Source organism: Aythya fuligula, chromosome 6, assembly GCF_009819795.1.
Source record: "Aythya fuligula isolate bAytFul2 chromosome 6, bAytFul2.pri, whole genome shotgun sequence".
Lineage (NCBI taxonomy): Eukaryota > Metazoa > Chordata > Aves > Anseriformes > Anatidae > Aythya > Aythya fuligula.
In genome coordinates, this window is record NC_045564.1 from 5785601 (window position 1) to 5808308 (window position 22708).

The 22708-nt window shown below is 36.6% G+C and overlaps 1 protein-coding gene across 3 annotated transcripts in view; it reads right to left on the minus strand.

Annotated features, from left to right (window-relative positions):
• The window catches only part of ZNF804A (zinc finger protein 804A), a 280325-nt gene that overhangs the window by 100790 nt on the left and 156827 nt on the right, over positions 1-22708 (minus strand). Inside the window, exon 7 of one of the 3 annotated variants that reach the window (XM_032190632.1) lies at positions 10187-10324. The exons of 1 other annotated variant lie outside the window; for it this stretch is intronic. The gene's annotated coding sequence lies outside the window, so the exon portion shown is untranslated. Of the gene's footprint in view, positions 1-10186; positions 10325-17519; positions 17679-22708 lie in introns of those variants that run through there. One more of the 3 variants, XM_032190631.1, reaches the window with a different exon arrangement.

The window sequence follows — 22708 nt, forward strand, 5'->3', positions numbered from 1 at the left end:
CTCACTGGCAATACGTTTTATCAGGCAGCTCACAAAAAACTCCCCAGTCACATCACTCCGTAGCTTACTCAGTCACACATTACTCCACAGATGTTGGTTATGCTTTATACCCAGGCCTATCCATTCCTTCAAAAACATCTTCCAGTGACATGAATTTTGTAAAAGGGTAGTAATTGAAACGAGATTTCACCCATTTTTTATTGGTTTTGCTCAAACTGGCCCTTGGGAAGCAACATGAGAAACAAACAGTGCAGTTACTACTGTGAAGTTTGCCTGGGGTTTTGGTAACCGTGCCACAAGGCTTGCAGCATAAACTCAGAAACAGCCCAGTTTCAGATTTCATCACAGATGATGCAGAAGACATTGCAGAGTTATGCATTGTTATACTTCAGAGAAGCACACAAGGTGGGTTTCTGTATAAAAATGTATTTTGCTTTTAATCAGCACTATGTAATCATTTATGTCATACATGTTCAACAGGCACATTTGCAAACTAGCTACCTTTACAAATAATATATAAAAAAAAAACAAAACAAACAAACAAAAAAAAACAACAACAACAAACAGTCCTGTATCAGGTGATTATAGTGAAAGAAACAGGTAGAGCGGTAAATTGTGAGTTGAAGAAGGCCGGGAGGGCTGGGAAGAAGGGAACCAGAACTGGGAACTACTCTTCCAAACACAGTGCAGATTTTTTTTTCTACCCCCACTGAGATCTTTACAGCTAAAGAAGTGAAACAACCCCTTGATGCAGATTTTATCTATACAGAAGTCAATTCTCAGTGTCAGAACTGTAACCCAAACAGACAGGGTAGAAAGCCTCAAATTAAATATATACATGTAGATTCAAAATGCATGCAGATTCAGCTTTGAGAAGAAAAAAGGAATAAGAAGTCCCCAGCCATCTTCCCTAGCACTGAAGAATATTTGCTGCTTCATTTATTTCACACCTGTAAGCATGGGAATTGGCATTAACCAGACATCATGTCAGACTGCCCTCTTACTCATACATACATCCATCCATTCAACTTTCTTCTCCTCCTTCAATAGAAATCCTCAATTTCTCCTTTGTCTTCCAGGCTACCAGCTGTGCCTCAGAGAGTGCTGACTATTAAAAAGCACAGACTTCATATTTCTAGTCTCCAGCAACACTTGTTCCCTTATTTCAGAAAAGAATCTCTTTTTTCCTCAAAAGCTGGCTCTGCTGATTCAGGTATCCCCATCTCAGATTTTGATCTACCAGCATCAAAGATATTCTTCTGTTCAGAGTGTGCCTCAGCAATCAGACAGTAAGAAACAAAGATGTTTCAAACAAGGCTAGTGGTTCCCCAGGAGACTAAAGGCAATTAATAACATGTTTTTCTGCAAGGAACAAAGCTAATGAACCCTGATTTTCTATGTATCTGTGACATTCAGCTTCTTCTGTCTGCAAACAGTTAACCCAATGAGCTTCCTTGCCTCGTGCCTCCTGCCTTACCCAATTCCACCTGCACCTTAATGTGATGAACAACCAAGCATCTTGTTCCTAACAGGAACATCAGCAGGACCTCAGCTTTCTCTGGGCACCCTTATTTGGTCCATCACTTGCAGGATGGTTCACAGCATGGCTCGTCCAGAGCCACAGGGGTACTCAAGAATCATCAAACTGCTGCCAGGCAGAGTAAGTTATGTTTGCATCATCCACAAAAAGCCTATCAATGCGCACACAAAATGAACAATTCTAATGAAAACCAGAGGCACTTCATAGCTATAGGACAGCAGCTCAACTGGAGTTTTCAGGTACGGCTGAAACATGCCAATAGATGTGGACATTATTACGAAGCACTAGACAAGAGAGCCACAAAGAGCAAGAACAAACAGGATGAGCACAAAAAAAAATAATCTTTGAAAACCAGGCAACCAAAAGAATGAAATCTTTCAATGACTGAACTGTGACCCTGACTCAGTCGTATGTATTTGTTGGGATCTGATGGGAACTACTGCAGTTGTGTCACTCACCATCATTATTTTTCCAATAGAGATGTGAAAACAGTAATTGTATTAATATCTGGATCATGATGGTTGAGTGCCACATTAACAATATTAAGGTTGAAGATGAACAGAAGTTGATTAGACTCACGCTAAACAGGCTAAGTCATTTGCTTCCTCTCAAGTCTGTGATTACACTGACATTAACATTCACCATCAAATGATCTGGGAGCACGCTTCAAGGAAGCCTCTGATCATAGTTATCCAGCTGCACAACGGACACATCCTGTGGGCTCTTTGGAAGTAATTTTTGAACATAGCATTTAGTCCTATTAGCAAAAAGTGAACGGGTAATTACTTCAACATTTTTAAGCCAACATCTGACCCAACCTACAAACCAACACCTTCACTGCTGGCCAAGATTTAGGACAAGCCATACAGATTAAAGTGTCTCATATATAGAGAGCTGGTTAATGACTTCTACCTATGTCTATCTCTAGAAGATTAATTGGCCTGTACCTTGCCTTCATGTGCCATTGTCAACAGTTTCAAGGGGGAACTGAGTTAACTTTGCAAAATACTCTAAGAAAAACAAAAATAATTTAGCAGGCAGCAACTCAGGGAAACAGAATAGCCTTCTAGCAAATGATGCCTACCTTCTGGTCAATGGCTTTTATAGGTCATTGTGATTGCTGCCGCTTGTGAAGACGTCTGCATGAATTGCTTGTTGTTTTCTCCTCCCTCTTATTAATAAAACTAACTGCAGGTAAAAAAATAAAAAAATAAAAAAAATGGAGCTTAACATCAGTAAGAACATGGTAGTGGCTAACTCAGACCCAGAATCAAAGAATTCCCCCGTTTTGTTTTGTCTCCTCTCCTCCACCAGATAAAAAGCCATAAGGATATAAAACAACCGTACTAATTGTAGATGTTGAAAATAAGGCATAGAATTTCTGTGTAGGGCCTAGACGAAACATCTTCATTTTCAGTATTCCTCCCAGACATACTGCATTTATTAAACAGGACCATGGCTGTCCTGGGAACTTCAACTTTCTGTGGTCAATTAAAATTGAGTAAATAAACATTAACATTCCGACCATTTACAACTTTGCTCTTAGTGCTTTAAGTACAAGAAAACTGGAACTGTATTTTTTTTTTTTTTTTTTTGTGCATAAAATTTCTGGTGTGATTCCTTCACCATGTAAGACTGTGGTTTTTTATTCACTCCACTTTTTAAGTTATCTATGTGAAATCTAGTTATTTACATTTCATTCTTCTTCTTTTAACCTGCTATTAAAAGGAAGATGTTCATGCCTTAGCTTTAAGCCAGCCGATCACAGGAGCAGCAAATCAATATGTTTCTTTGAGATGGTTGGAAATGCCATCAAAGGGAAAACAGTTTGTGTTTATTTCAGACTCTGAACTAGTTCTAAACTGAGGGGCAGAATAAAGACACATTGAATGGCTTTGCTTAAAAGCTACTTAATGGCATGGGACTAACACCTGGACAAAGAATAAAAAAAAAAAAGTAAAAAGAAGGTGATAGAAAGACTACACAATTATTATTTACTTTATCTTGGTCACATCCTAGGTTGACCTCTATTTAGCGCAAAAATGTGCTGTTAAAAAATGTGCATTGACTAGATGCTCCCTTATTTGTAGGAAATAAATGTTTACGAGAGGAAAGATTATTTAATTTTCAAGACCAAGAGTTCCTGCAAAGGCATTGTTTAAACAACTGCAAAGCTAAGGAGAAATGTTTCACAGCAGCAGTGAAGTAAAAGCTCTGATTGAGGATTTACAAACCATGTGTGAAACTATTTCAGACAGTTCCTAATCAGTAGCTTAAAAATCAGCAGACTTTCTGAATGTCACTGGTATCAAGGTGAACATCACACATACCACAAAGATTTTTTTTTTTTTTTAATTGGCAACGCTTGAAATGAATATGAGAGATTTTCAGGAAGGTCCAGAAAAAGTGGAATGGATAGAACACCAACACTGTGTTCATTGCAGATGTACCCTTCCACAAAATGTTTATTGAAACACTGGAAAGTTTGCAGGACATTTTGTTCTTACAGGAAAAGAAAAAAATAGCTTTTCAGAGTCAACCTGCTCCAAATTAGGAGAAAACAAGGCTTTAAAAATAGAGAGCGAAGCTAAGATGACACAAAGATGAGAAGAAAAAGTAGACTCAAGCAATTTATAGTGTTATGAGATCAGACTTGGTGTAAATTCATACAGCTCCTCTGTTTGTGACAGACGCCAAACAAGGCCTTTATTTCCCCCCCAAAAAAGCATTTCCTTTTTTAACATGTATGTCAAACAGCAGTGATGAGTTACACAAGCTAGGAAACCCAGTGATGAAGTGCCTTAATAAACCTAAATCAAGCATGGCTATCTCTGTTCAAAAACGCAGCAGTTACTAAAATACCAGGCTTGGCTGGAACATCAACTGTTTGCATCAGTGATAACCCATGAAGGGTATCACCTCATTCTACAGAGCAGGCACAGCAGGTGGCATAGACCCAGCCTGTCTTACATCAAAGCCACCAGCAGTTCAGCCTGGCCTCTAGAATACCTGTACAAAACAGGTTGGCTTCCAAAAAAAAAATAAAAACAACTGCAGACTGCTTTTGAGGTTACACCAGCATTCCTTTAAGGACTTCTTACAATATTTAACTGCCATTTCAGCTGTGAGAGTAAGATGACAGCATTTTTTCTTCTCATTTTTTTATTCTCACTCCTTCAAAACATGATTAGAATATGTAAAACAAAAGATTCTCAACAACGCCCCTGGTTTTCCAATGCAAAATATGAAAATGTTACCTCAAATATCAAAATGGGAGTGACTCTTACTTAACATATTTTAGAAGGGTCTAAAGCAGTCTTTGAAAAGAATAAGTAGTCATACATACAATCAACTGCAATGTACAGAGCATTAAAATATAATTTATGTTTATTAGACATTGTGAGGTGTGATAAATCATTGTTTTCATTTGTAGAGCAATATTAGTAGTGATTTAACTGAAGAAATACTTCCTCCTGGCCCATAGGAGTGAAAGGTTAATGGCATAATGAATTCCTACAAAACAAATAGTAGAGTTCCCCCCATCCTTCAGCCAGCAGGTGGTAAATTAGCAGGTAATAAAGTGTGTATGTAATCTGCATTCACAAGCCAATAAATAATATTCAGGGGCTAGTTTTACTTGCTCTAGTTGATAGTACATTACTGGCACTGGATAGCTCCACAGCATCTAGGAAAGGTTCAGAGAGCAAAAGCTGGCGGATTTTGCAGTAGCCTGACTTTTAGCAGTGCTATATGTCAGATATCATCAAAAAGGCATATCTAGAATATTATAGCAATGCTCATAAATTCCACACTGCGCTGTAATAAAGTACTGCTTCTACATGTGGCAAATACACATTCCTGTGGTCCCTTCATCTTGTGACATTTACTCTGCTATCCTATTAATACTGGTGGCATTTCAATCGGGTAATGGAATAGCAGAGGAAAAAAAAAATCTTAATATGTAGCACCAGTATAAAGGACAAAAAAAAAAAAAATACTTCCTAAAATAACATGCTACTTCTCACTCTGAAAGTTGAGCATATTATCAAGGTATTTCTCTGAATGGGCATTAATTATCCATTCAAACTGCAAGACTTTTACAATGCATTGATGCGCTCCAGTTACAAAAAAAAAAAAAAGCTTTGCAATACAAATAAATTGAAATATTATTAAGTAGTACTTTGTTCGTTTTTTTTTTTTTTTTTTTTTTTAAAAAAAAACAGCTGTCACTATTTTTTATCCTAGACAGTCTCAGCTTTCCCTTTATATATACACACACATATATATAAAAGAGAGGAAAAAATCACATTTAAGCTCTTGTCATTATCCCAAACAACACATTTACATTTGTAAGCTGATTAAAGAAAATCTGAACAGATCAAGAAATGTTATCTATCAGGCCTTGTGTATGCCTATTTCCAGCTTTCAGGAAAACATTGCATGAGTAAAACAAACAAAAAAAAACCTACTTCTTAGAGTACTTGAATGAGGGGATGAAAAACTACATTTTCTGAAGTTGCAGAACACTAGAAGAGCAAATAGTGTTGCCACGGTGCTAGCAATGCCATTAAATTGCTGTTCAGGTGAGAAAATACACCACCCTGTGCCACAACTGCAGACAGACCAAGGAATACCATGAGTTAGCCTGTACCTTGTTCATTGTAACATGCTTTTGGTTGGATTTTTTTCCATCATCCCTGTCTCAACTTTTTTTGTGAAGCAGTATGCACCCAAGAAACTCAGTGCTATTTTTTATTCTGGTCTTACAGTAGAATATTTGTCTCATAGCTTCCATACCCACACCAGGGCAGATGCTGGAATTGTGGAACAATGGATTTTTAAAGAGGAGTCACCACTTTTAAATAGGCAACATATGACTCATCACAGGAGCTCAAGGCTTTTATCTAGTGATGAAAAGGGGACAACATTCTGGAGTCCTGCTGGGGCACAGACTTGGTAACTGGCTTCACAAAACACTTTGCTTTTGTGTTTTCCTTTAAAAAACTGCATAATCATTTTGTTCTGTATAAAAATAGCTAACTGTCGATTGCCAGTTTTCTGATTTTGAACTTTGATTTTTCCAACAGGGCCACACATTAAGTTTGGGCGTATGCATATCTGCAAGCATTTTGCAATGGCTAGAGCAACACACCCTTTTGCATTTAGCTAGTGGGTTTTAACACCTGTTTGAGACAGGTCTTTTGTTGTTCTGCTATTGAGTGGCTTCCACCTGTTTACAACAGTGGAAAAACATTTTGAAAAAAAACAAACAAACAAAAAAAAAAAAACACATCTCTTCATGATTTTTAGGTAATGTTTACTTATTGTAGAGAGTAGGCCTCAAAACAATTTTAAGAATCGTCTTAGCTATGGTATCTTGCAAATATGAAGATTATGCTTCTGTTAATCTGCATTTTGCATTTCTAAGACCAGACCCTCCTACACAACCATACTATCCAGGCTGAAATCATTTTGTTGGTAACAACATAACCACTTAAAACCATGCCCGCTGAAAGTATGACCAACACCCCAAAATCTATCAGGGAGCCTTTCAAATTAGCCCTGGGACCTCAGGATGTAGCCACTCCAGCACTGGCTGAAAACCCTGCCCTCGGACACACGCCCTTGGTGGCTGGACAAGGGATCCCCCCCACACTCCTCCATTCAGCCTCATCTGTTGCAGTCACACAGTGCCCATGACCATGCCAGCTTCACCTGGTGCCAAACAAAATGAGTTTGGATATGCAGTTTGTGAGCTAAAGCTCTTCTATACCAAGTCCCTCCTCTGTGAGGCCACTGGCACACAAGTGCCAAACACTGCTTTATATTTGATTGCACCTGCTGGTGTTCACTGCCAGGAGCAGAATACCTGACGAGATGGAAGCAAAGACAGGATTTATGCTCAGCAAGAGACTGTCTATACTCAAACTCTGTTAGGTCAGAGGTTGGACTCGATGACCTAGAGGTCTCTTCCAACCTAGAAATTCTGTGAAACACAAAGCTAATAGAACAACACAGGCTATCAAACTTGCTGTTAAGCTAGACCACAGCCTCAAAAGAGCCTGTTAGGGACAATTCTCAATTGATGATGACATTAGGAACAAAAAAAACAACAGTGAAAGAGAAAAGGTCCACAGCAGTTCTGCATCTGCCTGAAGGACTACAAAGCACCTGCAAGCCTGTTACCTTTGTGTGTTCTCTGTTACGCTTACAGCTGAAGAATTAAGGATGTTCTTACATGTATAAGGTAAAAACAATTCAAATGCAAAAGTGCATTAAAACAAAACAAAGCAAAACCTCAATGGAAATTCCTTAGCCTGTCTTTCATTAGTCTGCGTAGCTATTAATGCTCCGCTCATCCTTTTAATGGGACATGTTAAAATAATTGGCTATTCCAGACCTCATGAGCAGAAAATCATCACTTTCCTTTCCTCATAAGGCAGGAGAGGACAAGTGTTTAGGGACTCTCTTCAAAACACAATGAGTGTTTATTGATATATATTTTCCCTGAGACTTCTTCCTTGTCTGACTTGCTGATTAGCTTCTGGCATTCATTCTTTTTCTCAGAGGCTATAAATCATAATAGATTATAATTAAATGTTAGCTCATTGTATTGTTTGTGTATCAAGTGCAGGTTTCTGTTACATTAGGAGCTGTATGCGCACAATGAGAAACAAGCATTCCCATAAAGAGCTAACAGCCCTGTCTAGACAAGGCTCAGAAAGATGTCCCAGGTGCAACTGATCAACTTATTTTTACCCTCCTGAGAGGGCAGAAAGGCTCAAATAGAAAAAGATACTGCCTCTAGCTTGGCACTTAAGAGAGTCCAGAAAATTCTACTCACATTTGTGTAGGGAACAATACACAAAAACAGAATTAATTCACTCTAGACAAGCTAATCTTTTTCAGATACATTGATTGCAGTAATCACTAGTTTTTCCCAGTTCTTCCTCCCTCTCCCTTCTTGTCTGTTTGATTCTATTCCATAACCCAAAACAGGAGAACGACTGTTCTGGGTCATGGCAAGTGCTTACCTAGCCCTATACCTGTCTGCTCCGGCCTTGAACAAACACAGGCCGAGATGCTGCCCGCGGTATCCTAGCGGTGGTTACATACCTAGATCTTTCAGAGAGCTCTGACTCTTCTGCCTTGCATTTTTTCCTCCTTAAACTTTTCAATCTAACTTAGACTTCAGATAAGTCTTTCGCAAGCAGTTTTCCACAGCTTGTTTTTTTTTTTTTCCAGCACAGAGAAAACATACTATTTTGTTAACATTTTGTATTTAAAAAACAACAAGCCTTACAACCTTCTATTTTACTCTAGATGCCCATAATGTATTTTAAATGTTTGCATCTTGTCTGAAAGAAGGGCTACCTTATTCACAGGTTAGGTGGCAAGAACACAGAGAGGCTGCAGAGCACATTACTCACCACTTTTCTCACCTAGGCCGTTTACAGAGCTCAAACCTCAAGGCACAGGAACCCATCACGTTGCTCCCAGGAAAGAGCAGGGGCTTCCCCAGGCAGAGTTTATATACATGTAGACCCCACCAAGGCAGGGTGGTGAGGCTGCTCCACCCAGGTTCAGGTGAAGCTGCTCAGGGTCTTGTTAAGGCACAATTGGCTCCTCCTGTTCCTCTCCCTGAGTACCTGACCATATTCTCTGTACTCTATTCTCATTAAGAGCACTCAAAATTTATTCAATCTGGAATTAAGTTTGAAAACCCATTCCAAGGACCACATCTCATCTGAGTCAACTCAATGGCAACACTCAAAGAGATCTTACTGGTGTTACTAGGAATTGAATCAAGGATTTGATCTTTTAGCTGCTGAAACACCTATTGCAACTAGCAAATATAGCAGTTCCTGACAGCTCAGCCACATTTAGGGAATTATTGATATTTATACCAATACTGTTTGTTTTTAAGCCTGCATCTCTGTCCTGCTGCTTTTAAGGAAGACACAAACTTAAATTTAAGGACAAGATGTAATATTTTCCTGAGTCATGCATATTACAAGCATACATGTCACTGAACATAAATTGTAACTGTTTTTAATTACAGTAATTTGTAAATATATCTTTTACACTACATATCACACATGTTGAATTGCCAATAGCTCCTAACATTTTTCCACTTTCAGTATGCTGCTTATTTCATCAGCACAGGCTGTTCTGCTGTTTTTATTCTCCAAACCAGCCTGACTTTATGATTCTGTTCATTTCACACCTGGCAACACAGAAAATGCAGAGGTAATAGAGGGGAAATCCTTTAGCAATCAGTAAAATGACCAGAACTGCAGTGGTGATGTGTGCTATTTTCTCAAGCAGCAATAAAAAGCATGCGAATTTTCAAGGGAGCTACAAGTCATTGTTTGCTACAGTGACATGCCAGCATATGCTCATGTTATCATTTAATAATACGGAAGATAGAACTCATCATGACCATCGGAGAGCAAAATAACAGGGAGGCAGGTGTTGTCATACAAAGTACCTCGCTGTAAGATGCGTAACACATGCTCTGGCTGTTGATGTTGGAAGCAGATTTTATACAGAAATACATAAACACAGAAGATCCTGAACATGCATATGCATACAAATGCACATTCTCCTCTTAGAGTAGTGGAAAAACACTGTACATGCTTTTACTTGGAACATCATGGAAAGTTTAGATTCTGAAAAATAATTCCAGTCATGACTTTGCAGAATCTCATGTTTGGCTTCATGATGTTTGCTTAGTGGCAGTGTCTTCTACCTTAGTCTTCTCCAGTGATGACACATTCCTACCTGAGATTGGAAAGATAAATTGTATGCTTTCCACTGTGTATTAATAGGCCAGAGACTTAAAAATCCTACATCTGAAATAACACAAAAGTTTCAATGTTTTCACCTAAACAGTGACTTATGCAGTCATTTTTATTTACCAACAATAAATAAGCTATAGTAGGAACCATCTGTTATAACGAATCCAGATAAAACACAACTTCCTCATCAATGGATGTGGGGAACCAGCAGTGAACCTCCCTGGGTTGAATTTCTGCAAGATGACTAGCAGGAAATACCAGAATGGATATCTGAAACTAGTGGTGGGAGAGAGGTCAGGGGTAGATAAAATCATAAGCTCTTGTCTCGTAAAAAGAGAAATAATTCCCCCAGACTGATGATATGAAGATGAGCATCAACACAATAGGGCTTAGATTGAAAACCTCATAAAAGACAGAGCAAAAGCAACCAAGACAGAAACTACCTCAAAACTATTTTATGTACTCCTAACCTGATTTCTGATTCATCTTCTGAACTTTTTTTTTTTATAAATAAATCCCTCTGCATGTTTCACCATTTAAATATGCTTCAAAAAATCACTGATAATTTTATATAGTTCACAGAAAATGTTGTCATTTTACTTAACTTTCTTTCCTATTATTTCATTTACTGCTCCAATAAATATCAAGACTGCAATAAAACAGAAGCTCATCCACTAAAATATACACTACGGAATGGGTTCACAGTTTGTACAGAAAGCATCCTGGTAAAATAATATATAAAGAAAGAAATCAAATGCAAATTAGTTATTCAATAAGGCACAAATAATTAACGCACATCTAATAAAACTAAACTTTATGCCAACTATATTTACATAAATATTTGATATATGCTTATTAAGTATAGAACGTATATTGTTTACACTTGACAATGTTAAATAAATTCATTCCTAAAATCTCCAAACTGTTCACATAACAAACACATGCAAGTATGCAAAAATCTGGGGAGAAAATTTTGGTATTTAGCACCAATTTGTAAATAATCAGTATCCCATTGTCTCCAGTAAAGGCTCTTGTTTCAAAATAAAATTTATACAGAAAAAAAAAAAAAGAAAATTTCAACAACAACAAAAAATATATATACTCTAATAAACTGAGGCCTTTTTTTCAGGGAAGGGCAACACTGTAAAGGCCCTAGGGAAAACAGGAAACAAATGTCATCTTTCTTTTCATATAATTGTATACCCATGTGCTTTATATAATCAAAATGAATACTTCAATTTGCTACATATTTAGCTGGAGGAATAGAAGGCATATGGAAAAAAAGCCCCAGGGGCAAATGATCTCACTCACCTGGAAAACAATGTGCGTGTTAATAGAGTAATTTGTTAATTAAAGATTCTAAGATGCCCACCAAAGCCATTTATTTTTGAATTACCACTTCCTAGAGTTAAACAAGATCCTGGGTAAAATGTAATTAGAAACTCTATTTTTCCTCTGTCTCAGTTGTTTCTGAGTGCAATCAATTTGACAAGTATCCCAAGAGTTACCTCAGTAGCAGATGGTCCACACACTCACCCAATCAGCACTGTGCACCAAGAACAAAAAAGATAAAACAATTTCACGCCTGTCGCTAGAGCTCCAAGATACAGTGCTGTATTGAATTATCTTCAAATTAAGTTCCTTACTTGCAATGGAACACAAAACAGGGACAACTGCTGAAGACAAATAAGTGCTCATTTATAAGACTCCAAGCACAGTGCATCTTTCTTGTTTTTCAGGAACACTTATAATATGGGTGGTGTCTTTTCAGCTCTATAACTTATATAAGAACATGGCCATAAATATTTATCCAGAGGCATATTAATTCCCCTGATACCTTGAAATACTTCCCACTGCAGCCCGTTAGAAAACTGATGGCTAGATTCTCTTTTTTTTTTTTTTTTTTTTTTTTTTTTTTAAGGAAATAACAAATTGCCACACTTCACATTCAGAACCCTAATAATTCTGTTTTGTTCATTTTGAAAGGCACAAATTCAAATGACTGGCTTGCATTTACAGCGGTAATAAAAAATTGTTAGGTAAATAACCCACAGGCATGTGTTATTCAGGAAAGTCCTCATTTGGAAGCTTTCAAGGGTGCTCTACAGGTCACTATGACAGGGGGAAGGAAGAATCAGGTTAGTAAGAAACACTGGCTCTTACTTCTGATGCTGCTGTTGGCTGTGCCCCCAGGTCCAACTCCTGTGTTACACTGGGTTCAGGAACCCAAAGGATGAAAGAAATTCATATTGCAGTGGTATGGGACTGGAGGTTATTCTTAAAAGGCCACTCTCAGGTGCAAAATGCAGCAGAAAATAGGAGACAAATAGAGGACAGGACAGTGGGAAACTGCATGCTGCACGGTCTGGTTGCTCCTATTCTTTATGGAGGAATTTGGCCAAAACCATTGGCAGATGATGTTTGAATTATAAGTAATCATAGCAGAGCTTCATTTTGGCAAGTTGCTAAGAGACATACTGAAGATTTCAAAAACACCATTGTCTGCTCCCCAGAAAAACTAGGAAATTCCTAACAAAGGAAACTCACAGTATATATTGCAATTAGACTTAGGGATTTTTCAAAGAAATGCATCAGTGAAGAGCTATTCTTTAGGCGCTCAGGTTAGGTGCAAGCATTTATCACATGGGGACTCTATTACAGAAGGTGTTGGTCAGTGGTTCTTCACCACTTTCTTATATAGGGCTGTTCTTATATAGGGTTGTTCCCTCTTATTTTGCAGTTGGTTTTAAGAACGTGATGTTCTCTTTGCATTAGTACTCACTTTGCCATCTATAGTTATATTTAAAAAAAAAAAAAAGCAATAAAACATAGCTATATTTACTGGTTACATATGTAATTACATAAATACTTACGCGTAGACACACAAAAACTAAATCTACCTCTTTAAAAAAATTTAAATCAAAATCATGGCATGCATCAGTCAGAAAAAGTTTTATGAACTTAGGTACATCTAAACCTGAATCCACTGAAAAATAGTTCTGCTGCAGTAAGCATTTACAAGCATAGTAATTAACATTGACATGAAAATTGCACAAGGACAGGAGGGTGAAACACTCTAAGCACAGCGTATAAGACACAATATCACATGAACACATATGGCAAATAATGCTATTCTGTATGCCAGATAATAGGTATTTCTGGGGAAAAGAAAAAAAAAAAAGTGACAAAAATCTTAGCAATGCAGTAGCAAAATGTTTAACATATGGGATTTAGAGTTATATTCTGGCTACTATTGATGGAGAGGCTTTATTTTTCTGTGTTGGCCGTTGTATCTTTAAAGCTTGGCAAGTCCGATATTCCCTCCCTCTTTCTGTAGTAATTTTGGCATCTGGCTTGATTTCAGCAATTGGGAACTTTTAGTATTGGTCCACGGTGTAGCTCTGAGAAGTATATTTATTCTACAGAGAAGAACATTCTTTTTTCTAACTTCCCTGGATATTTTGTTGTACCTTTCATGACTTAAAAGAAAAATAAAACAATAAATAAAACTCTGACCACAACCAAACTTGATTTTTCTCCCCCAACAGCTCGATATGGAAGTGATCCCAGAATCCCTCAAACCCACCAGCCTCTCTATATCAAAATCCTCCCAATCCAACCACTTTTCTATATCAAAATGATAAAATTCTTTCCCCTCTTTTGTTTTAATCCCCGTTTTGTTTCAGACTACACCCAACCACCTACATGTAGGTAAACAGAAGCTTTTCACCTGTCAAACTCGCATCAAGAGTAAAAAGAAAACCCCAAACAAATCAAAAGGTTGGCTTCCAGAGAATGCTACAAGATCTCATTGTTGCTCATTTGAGGAAAGAAAGGGGAAAAAATAAAAGAGAGAGAGAGAGAGATTGATTTCTATTCTTAATCAATACTGTTGTTAGAAATATATTCTAAGGAGATTCTTTGTCCTATTTTTATGAACATTTTGAACATTTCCTATGCTCCTAATTATAATAATTTCTATTAGCCTACAGGCCATATCTTGTTTTTTACAGATTTCTCTCTCTGATACAACAAATTTCCATATCTGTCTTATCTTTTTGTTGTTTTGTTTTCAGTGCAATCGTGCATCAATACTGTGTTCGATGTATTCACCCTGGTGAGTACACATGGAATCTGGAAAATTTTTCCAAAGTCTGCTCAGGCCAGAGAAAATATATTTAGTGCATATCAAAATAACACGATGAAGGATTCTGAGCTTCTCTCCATCTACTTTTGCACATCCTTCCCATTGGTTTGAGAGTCTCTTGTATTAGTTACAGTTTCTGTAGTTGTTTTTTACAACTGACTAGATAGACTTTTAGCTAACTGCTACTACAACTGGAGGACTGGATGAGGGGATGAAGCAAATGACAGCACAAACACTTCAAAGCAGTAAGAGGGTACAAGGAACTGCAGGATAAATGCCTATCATATGTCAGCTACTTGCTGCTGGCTCCTCTCAGGGAACCAACAGCTTGGAGTAGTCATTGGGGCAATGGCAAGGAATATGTTAAATACAATTTTCAGTCTTAGCTTACACTCTAAGGTCAGGATGATTCAGTGCTTTGGGATGGTAACTATTGAAAGATTCATCTTGCATTGTTCCAAATCATATCTCAAACAATTAATTTGATTATTATTTCAGAAATACATAACTACTATATACACTTAATTCAAATGTGAGCAATTACTGAGTATTGAAAAAAATCAAATTAACTTTTTCACTTTATTTTGTGACCCACCAGTGTCCCACAGCCAGAGTCACTGGTCAACTGATAAATGGTGCATCATTTACTGTGTACGCGGTCTTGAAAAAATGTGTTCCTTTTTGTTCAAAAATATACTAATCTGAATTTATTTTTGTCTCTTTCTCCTCCTATCAGGGATAAATAATACTAAATTTACTAAAAGAGTCAAAAATGAAAAAGTAGCTTGCTAATTGCCTTGAATTATCTAAATACTACTCACCACAAATAATTACTTAGCATAGTAAGACTATGTAAATTAACTGACACATCCTTTTATTAATCTTATTTCTTGAGTTATACAAGAGAATTCAGAAAGAAAGAAAAAAAAAATGAAGGAATGTTTTTTCCAGTTAAACTTATATAGTTTATCCCAAATTACGGTTAAATCTAGTGGTTGTAATTGCTTTCTGTTTTTTCTCTTTCTGTTTTGGATCCCCATTTATTCTAATAAGTATTAGAAACACTATCAGATCAGTCTTATTTTGCCACTACACTTTTCTTTGTAGGTCAACATTTGATCTGTAGGGTCTAGATTAAGATACATCAGTCAAGAACAACCAACATAATAGTTTCCCCATCCTGCTCCACTTAAGTCTCTAGTACAACACACATACACTGTTTAAATATATTTTGTCCATATCTGGGGTTATCAGATAGTGATGTGAGTAGTGATGAAGTGAGAATGCAAATTTGCTGCTTTTGTCGCTCGGCAAAGACCTTGTGGAAGTCCTTGTATTTCAGGTTTTGTTTTGGGAATAAAACTACCATCTGCCGTATTATTTCCTCCCTCAAATTGCCAGTTCATGCCAAGGTAAATTAATTTCTTATTATTTTGCATTACCATCAGTGTCTTCTCCTGCTGCAGACTGGGATCTCTCCCTTCACAAAGTAGTTACGATTTTGCAGTAATGTGGAGTTGATCAAAAGCTGTGATGTTATGGGAAGGGTTATTGGAAAATAAAAGATTGGAGAGGCTCTCTAATGTTTATACAGATATCCTGTCACTTTGCTAGGTGAGGAACAAAGAGGAAATTGCTGTAGGAAATGGAAGGGAGATAGAGTTAATGAATTTTCTAGCAACTTGAACATTTCCTTGATAAGGAACCATAGGGCCCTTTGCTGCAAAGGTCTACAAAGAATTCAGTTCCATACTGCCAGTTCAGCAATCTTTGTCTCAGATGTTTGCGTTGCAAAGTAATATTTGCAAGTTCAGGCAAAAGTCTAATTGTAGCTTTACAGTACAATGACAAGCCTGAATAAAATTACCTCTTCGAGAAAACTCATGCATGTGCAATCTAAAATAAAAAGGAGAATACATTACATCTAAGATGTATTGGTTAATTCCAATTTCTTTGCCTAAGCTTTTTATCAATGGGAAACACACCTAGCATTAAATAACTTTTATTTCTCCATAGAAATATTTTCAAAGGAAAATCTGACTAAAAACCACAGAGCAGGCTAAGGGAGAAAACTTTGCCTATGAACAGAAATACTTTGGAATATGTTTTATGGCTACAAACAAACTTTATGTTCTTACGGCTGCTGGCAGTCTGTAAATAATGGCTGGCAAATTGATAAAATAATCTCATGGGCCCAGAAGATGCTCTTAATGCTGAACCGAAGTCCAGAACAGATCTGCCACTGTAACTGAACTGTATCTTAAATTACCTGGAATAATTGAAGCATTTTGATGATTTTGGCCCCTTCTATTTGATAGAATACAATGTAACACTACAATTGTAGATAAAAGTAGTAATTCCCTTGCCATCTACAAGTGAAAATGTTTCACTAGCTGTGGTGAATAAATAGCATAATTGTGATTTATTAAAAACAAATCAACCCTTGATGAAATCTATACGGATTAGAAAAAGTCAGTTGTCAAAAAGGAATATAAAGTGCATTATAATAAGAGCATAAATAGAAATGAGCTCTACCCTAACAACAAACCCAAGGAAGACAAGATCAAATTCCTGATCACTAGAGAAAGAATGAAAATTTTCCTTTACAAAATAAATAAATAAGGAAAGTAGACATCAGCTGCCAAGCCTGAGGCTTTCAGTGGCTGAAACCACCGTCTGTGGCAGGGCGCCTGTTGTTACCTCAGCGAGCATGGTGAAATCTGCAAGAATTTATTACACTAAACTCATTTAATTTGTAGGCTTTAAAAGGAAAAATAACGCTAATACTGAAGAGAAATTAAAACGCATGCAGTGAGATTGTGGCATTCCATCCCAATAAATATCTTATTGCCATTTCCAGTCACAGGCCACCCTGTGCCGCTACAGAGTTCACTAGGCCTCAGGACAGAGGCCTGTCAGTTGTGCTTGGTCTGAACCCACCCTGGCCTTCCTGGGTCTTTATTTTGCTGTAAAAGCATTTTTTTTTAATTATTTTTTAACAGCCAGATGTATATACCTTGTATATTCATCTTCTGTGTGTTGTTGTTGTGTGAGGAATGACGCGGCGTTGTGAAACACAGACCTCCGCGGCAGGCAGCGGCCTGCAACAGGGACACAGGCTGAGGGCGTTGGGCATGGTCCGACTGAACATCTCCTGAGGGAGACCTTCAGAACAGAACCTCTTCTAGGGCTTTAAAAAAAAAAAAAAAAAAAAAAAAAGTATCCAGCATCATTATTTTTTTTTTTTTTTAAAGTATCCAACATCAAACATTCCATAGACAGTAAATTTGAAGGCCACATGGACTTGCAGATCAGTGTAGAAAAAATTAGGTATAAAACATGTTAGCACACATCTAAAAAGGACCCCAGCTTGGCCGTGCATGAAGAGGAAGGAAGGATCAACACTGACTTCATATTTCTCCTGGCAAAGGGCAGGGGATGGTGGCACGAAGCACATGTATAATGACTTTAGCTGTATTGTTATTGCTTAGATTTTCTCTAATGATGTCCTTTTCCTTATTCTTTGTATTTTTTCTTTTTCAATAATCATTAAACGTGGATTAATAATAATAATACTCTGAATAAGATTTCAATCATCATAACCCTAAATTTTGAGTTTTTGTAGTTTTTGCTTTTTTTTTTTTTTTTTTTTTTTTTTAATTCCCCCATAACAAGACTGCAAGTGTAACAAAGTGCTTTTTAAAGCACATTACAAGAAGCAGCTTAGTCCCTGTATGAGGGTATCTTCACCAAATTCACACTGGTTCTGTCCAGAGTTGTGACTCTGAATCACTACCATCTTTAATGGGTGTCCCATACAGATGCTGAACTACTGCTGCTTTTTATGGTGACAACTGGCACAGAGGATCATTGATTTTCTACAAATTACAAGCTTCTGATCAATACCTTCCATTTCATCAATTAGATGAAATCTTGAGTGCACACAGGTGTTTTATAAATATCCAAGGACTCATGGGTTTATTCTTCTTGATCTCAGAGTGACTACAACCAAGGCTTCAAAAAACCTTCTGTAAACTGTATCAATGCCAAACTCAGTGAGTTAGGAAGAACCTTGCTGGGAACATCAGAGAGTCTGACGGAAGGGGTAAAACAGGAGGCTTTAAACCACCAGAGGGGGATGTCTTGAGAATATTATTACTTATTTCATATGAAAATCTGCAGATATACTCACTACATGAAAATCTGACGTGGATCCTTCCAGTGCTTGCAATTATGCTACTTAGGAACAAGTTAGCCCTCCTTTTTTGACATGTATTTTGGTTTCTTTGCTTGTACCTCACATTCTGTGTCTTGCAAATTGCCTTTACATATAGCCACCTGCCATTCTTTTGCTTCACAATTTCACAAATGACTGTTGTACTAGTGATAAAAGGTGAAGGATAGTACAAGTAGAGCTGTACTATCTTTAGTACTATCTGTACTGTTCTTAATTTGGAAAATAACCTGGAATTTGAATGCCAGGCACCAAACCTGGATCTGAGTTGCTGAGAGGTTGTTGTAACAGGTCCTAATGGAGATAAGGAGTTACCCCTCTGACAAGCCTTGCACCCTGTAAGTCCAACTCCTATTTGGGCTAATTTTTTAGCAGAGTGCCCCTACTGAAATCACTAGGATCTAACTGTTTTTCATGCAAGTTGGAAGGTTAGCCATGGCTACATCTACCTGATTTCTGAAAGCCCCTAAAGATGAATGCTCTGCCCCCTCTCTGAGCAACCTCTCCTACTACTGTCTGAAATTATTGTATTTTATGCATGCATATTAATATGCATGCAAAGCTTCAAGTGCTTTTTCACCATAGAAATTGTCATTGAACCTCTATAAAAATGTTCAGACTTTATTCCCATCATTTCTGGGCAACTGCTAAAAAATATTATATAATTTTAAATATTTTTAAAATGAAATACATATTTTAATAAATAAAAATATTAAAAATTTTTATATTTTATATTGATAACACATTTCAAAAATTGATTTCGTACTCCCCCATGCATGTCTAACTAAGGCTTTCAGTTTTATCTCATGCTGTTGAGGAATGGTACTTTGCATTATTCAACAATGATTTCACATCATACCAAAGACAAAGCCAATATCAGGGATAGCTGGCTTTTCTCACATGTTTGGGGATGTTTGTGTTGACGAACACTCACTGATTCATTAATATTCATCAGCTGATACTTAACTTGAAGAAATATATATGAAATACTTACCATGTATAATAATATGTTGCAGATATATATTCCATTATATTCATATATATATAAAACACATTCCAGAATCCATCAGAATTATTTTATCAGTGACAAATTTCATGGTTAAAACCAGCATTAGTTGCAGTGCATTACTACTCACCTTTTATATTGTGCCTGACTTTTCAACCAACAAAGAAGAAAAAGTCTTAATAGCAATTTACTCTATTCAAATATTGTAGAAGGTGGGACATAAACATAACTGCATGAAATCAGTCATCCTGTTTAGCTTGTTATTTTTCATAATTGGAAAATGAAATACTACTCTACTCTGAATGCTATTATACTAGGAAATAAGTCAGGCATATAAATGGAATTTGTTTTATAGGTATTTAAAATAAATATTCTTTTGAGGCAGTTATGCTTTCTTTAGCTGAACTTTTTAGTAATTTGTAGAGGTGTTTATGATGATGTTGATTGAAATGAATGCAAAAATTTGTATCTAAATATAAACACACACATATTTCACTTAATATTCCATTATGGCCACAGCAGTCAAGTAGGAGATAAGCCCCTGTCATAGAGGTCAACAGATTTCATAAAAGGAAGTGTCAGTAATTTACTTAATGGTCTTGATGGACATGCAAACCGTATGACATTTACTACAGATGCCTATCACTTGATTTATTCACTGGGACTTGCACCAAAATCCAAAAGCAACTGTGCTAGGTTCATGGGACCATTTATGAAGGAAATTGCTACTTATAGAGAGCAGAATTATTAGTGTAACCTGAAGGAAACACAGGAAATGTTTCATAAAATGTTCTTTGTTCTTACGTAAAGCATACTTACTTGAATTCACTTGGTACAGAGCTTTGTTGGACTTGAACCATGCACAGGTCTTTGGCATGCAACGAATATGATTTCTGGGCATTATTTCAACTGTGAGATTTTTATCTTTATTCCATTACAGTTTTTGTCTCTGTACTATGAAATTCACAACATGATGCTGAATTTAAGTTATTCAGTTGAAGTTATGCTCCTGGCTACATATTTTTTAATGACATGGGATTTTGCCTCATAAACTGCTATGATCAACTGTTGTTTTCCTAATGGTTTCTTGCTGCAACACCAGGATGCACACATGGAAGGATTGCACATTATTGAAAGAGGATATTTATGTGAGGGGAAAGAAAACAAAAACAAAACTTCTAAAAGTTAAAAAAAAGCAAGGCATGAACAGCAGGTTACTGTAGAGACATGACTCTGAAGTACATGAAGCCTAAATTCAGACAAGCATCAGCAAGGATCTTAAAAATGAAGTGCAACTAAGAGATGCTGAGAGAAACGAGAATACCAACTCTGTTCATATTTTCAGTGCTACTTCATGGCAACACACCCAAGAAAAAGCGGTCACTCAACTCTCTGCTCCTATTAGCATTCATTAGTTAAAGACCCTGTACTTGAAATGTGCTTGCAGATACCACATCATTTCTGGAGCTCACATTTTAAGCCGTGGACATCTGAATAACAGGCAATGTGGATAACTAATAGGGGTAGGATCTACCCTCTGGTAAGGAATGCTTCCAGCTAGCACATTCTCTGTTTGTAATTGAAAAGCCATTGATTCAAATGTTAAAAATGAAAATGTTTGCTTATAGTTTCTTGCAGATCAAAATTAAATTTGACTACAGCTACGACTATGGTAATGTTTTTTAAACCTCCAAAAAAGAATTAAAGTTGCTGGAAGGGAAAACATTAATCACAAGAGAGCAAACCAGATGATGAGTAAAAATGCAATAGGCATGAAAAGCCTGTTCAGATCTCTTCAGCTATGCATCATGCACAAGCTGACAAGAAGCTATGCATTTACACATGGCTAGATATTTCTTGTCTTTTGTTGAGGTGCGTGTTAAGTTTTTTTCTACCTCTTCTGGATAAAGCTTATTTCCAAATACCTAGCTTTTAAATATTGCACATAAAAATAGTTTAGAAGTGACATCAAAACATGTCACTCAAACATACTACTTTTTATTTAGAAGCTTTGTTGTATGTACCATTCCTATGGCAACTGTGTGTACTCCCTCCCATGACACAGCACCCACCTAGAACATCAAGATAAAGTGAAATTATGCATTGCATAATTGAACAAAATTTCACATTCTTTCAATATGACCTGACAGCAATGTATCAACAATTTTGCTGTGGCTTATGCTGTCATTTTTCAATCTGAAAGAAATTTCTACACAGTGATGACCCGCTGTAGATGGGTAGAAAATCACTGGTCATCATTGTCACTATAAAAAGAAAGATTTCTTCAAAATTGTGCATTTCAAAAATGCACAATTACTTTCTGATTTTGAAGTAGACTAAGCAGAAATTTGAAAAAAAAAAAAATATCATCGTGTGACAGCAAAATAGAGTAACTGGCACTTGGTAAGCTCAGATCTATTTGATAAAGATACTGCCTGTTTAGCAGTGAAATCACACATTATTGTATCTCTTGTCTGTCTGTCCTCTCCTATAATGCACCTACAAAATCAACGCTGAAAATGAGCTGTGGGCATCTGAAGTCAGTACCATATGACTTCAAGCAGCCATAAACTTACCAATAAATAAATCAAGATTCGTTATATATATATATATATATATATATATTTTTTTTTTTTTTTTTAAATTACTGGCTGGACATGTGATACTGCTTTCACTCCAGCTCTTTGTTGTTGTTGTTTGTTTGTTTGCTTGTTTTGTTTGAGTGGGGGGTATTTTTCCTGGTAAAAAGTAAATTATATAATTGAACACCTATATTTTATATATTTATTTTATATATTTTTATATATACTATTTTACATATGTATATAATTTATATAAATATTTATTTTATATATGTGTATATATTTATATATATTACATATACAATTGAATATATATAATTGAATATATTCTGCACTTGATAAAGTTGTGGGCATTTTAGCTGCATCTTGAATATAAATTTAAGTGTTCCTCAGAGAGT